A 2,907-nucleotide genomic window follows, 5' to 3' on the forward strand; every position below is an offset into this window, starting at 1 on the left:
ACTCCATAAACTTCAGTATTCCATCAAATGATTCTATCACCTACAGAATGTTAATGGAATTTGTCTGAATGAAAATAGAAGGGTATAATAGTCCCTAACATTATATCCCAGAAATGCTCATGTATCAATTATAGTGAGCCATTTCAATTAAGTTCAACAATGACGTAGCCAATACAGTGGCCAGTAGGAATAGTTGCCTATTCAAATTTAGGTTTAAATTTTTCAACTTTAAATAAACCAAAACTTCTGTTGTTCAGCCTCATATAAACACTTCAAGTGGCATATGGCAAGCAACTTCAATATGAGATAGCAAGCATATAGTAGGGATTTCAATTGAATGGTTTTGATCTAGATCCCAGTGTGCAGCTAGAATATGAAAACAGGTAGACCTTGACTCAACTCCATTGCTTTCTGTCTGAAAGATATATGATGTATCCCAATCATTTAATCCCCCAAGTCTCAATCTTTGTGAGGGTGAAATGTGTATAATATCTGTACCCAATGAATTTTTGTGTGGTATAAGGGGAAAAAATGCTGAGGTCTGACCCTGACATTGAATCCGTTCTGAATGAAAATTAGCTAATTGTAAAATAATGATAATAAGCAGTTTGTTTAAATATGAGGCCATAACATCTAGATATTCATTTTAACAAACAGCTTGCCAATATACATACATCTCTGTCTTTGCTTTTACCTGCAAAGGTTGATAGACTTATTGTATTTAACATGTATTTTGAACATGATATTTTTAGGTAGATAAGATTTTATAGTTTTAATTTTGTCTTTTGACTTGAGCCAACTTTTGCATAAATGGATAAAATTCATAAATAAAAAATTTCAGAATAAATATTTAATAAGAAAAATATTAAATTTTCCACTATACATGTTTGGATATATCTACAATGAAAAAGACATATATTATCCTGGCTCTCAGTAGAAACAAAACAGAAAACTTGAATTATGTAAAACTTTTTTTTTATTAAAATCATCAATGTTGCTTAAATCACTTATTTATAACAGTATTTTGTAAGGTATTAAAAAAACACTAATTCTTGTCTAACTAATAGAAAAGCAACAACAGTTTCATCTTCAAAAAAATTCTGTGAAAGAAGAAAAGCAATTGAAAGAATTGTGCAGCATGACAAATACAACACAGGGTTATGAAATTGAGATATATTGGTTTTCTTAGGGAACAGAGAAACAGTACTCTCTCTCTCTCCCCACCCCCCTCTCTCTTCTCTCTCTCTCTCTCCATAGTAGCTGTGTCTGGCATATATATATATATATATATATATATATATATATATATATGAATAAAAACGTAAATAAATGCTTATCCAACTTATCCAATATCATTTGGAACCTTAAGTATAGCTAAAAAGGGTGGAAATGTGAATCAATATTCAGACTTAAAGTGTTTAAATTAGCCCAGTGTTCAAAGTGATTCCAGGGAGTAGGCATTGGAAGAATCCATTCACGTTTTTCAGATACTAGTAATATTCAATTCATGATAAATCAGTAGTATTTCTCTAGGAATCAAATATTGGAATGATAAAGTCAAGGAACAACCAAGGAAGAGAAACTGCACATAGTTCAATACTGACAAATTAAGTGTTGTGTCAGAGTACGGCAAAAGTATCTAATAGTTAAAATGAGATCAGATCCTTTAAAAAGTGTAGGAAAGCTGATGGGAAATATTATAATGAAAGTCCTTCAAGTCTTTGAAGATTTTCAAGTGTGGATATGAATCAATTATACAAGACATTTTTTTAAATGTTACATTTAGCCAAAGTGTGGAAGAAGGAAGAGTAGAAACACTAGAAATAGAAAGTTCTGTTTGGTCATATTGAAATAATATAGAAGACGAGGTCCTGGCCCAGGACCTTGGCTGTGAGGAATAAAAAGGAAAAATGTAGTACTTATTAATAGAATTTTAAAATTCATTATAAATAGAAATGAGATATACTTATAATAACATAAGATTTTAAACATATTTCTAAATGATAAGTGGAATTAAAATTTAAAATACTATATTAATCCAATATATTATTCTTCGAACTTTTAAACATTACTTTTAAGAAGCAGTACTCATGAATATAACTCATAAAGTATATTTGGAAATTTGTGCAGTTCATAAAAAATAATGCTCAAAGGACTTACAGACCATGAATTATGGTTACTCTGGATGGTAGGTTCTAGAAAGTAAATATGTTTGATGGTTTAGCAAACAAACTGAATTGTGGTAACAGATTTTTCAATCATTTTTAGAAATGTAAACAGGTATTTTGAGAGTTAATCAGTGACTCATGAAATGATTACTAATTAGAAAAACTTTTAGGGATAAACATTATTCAAGCAATAAACTTTAATTTTGTTTCAAATTCTATGCCAGTGATACATATTAAAATCAATTCATAATATAATGTTGGAATATGTCTCAACTTAATATTAATTATTTCTGATTTTTATTTTAAATAATGATAAATGTTTTTACTTATAAGTTGTTAGTTAGTATTGGCAGAGATTTAACCATAGCCTAATTTGTCTCATGTCCAATCCTAAATTCCATCTTGAAGAAAATGGAAAATGAAAGAGAATTGTGTGTGTATGTGTGTGAGAAAAAGAGAGGGAGAGAGAAGAGGAACAGAGAGCGGTTACATGTGTGATGAGGTCAATAATTTTCAATGCCCTAGTTTAATAGTTTCCAAGAATCCACTTATATAAGACCCATATTTCTAGAATATTTACACCCTAGCCATCCTCAATTTAATATTATACAGATGGAATCTAAGGGGACTCAATTTAACAAAACTGTCCCTCTCCAAGTATCTGGGAGATGTTTCCTCTGGGATGTTTATTTTCCAAGCTCCTCTCTTTTGCACTGAGGGGAGTTTCATTAGAGTATTA

Source organism: Marmota monax, unplaced genomic scaffold (assembly GCF_021218885.2).
Source record: "Marmota monax isolate L192 unplaced genomic scaffold, Marmota_monax_Labrador192_F-V1.1 WCK01_AAM20220418_F8-fsc00305, whole genome shotgun sequence".
Taxonomy (NCBI): domain Eukaryota; kingdom Metazoa; phylum Chordata; class Mammalia; order Rodentia; family Sciuridae; genus Marmota; species Marmota monax.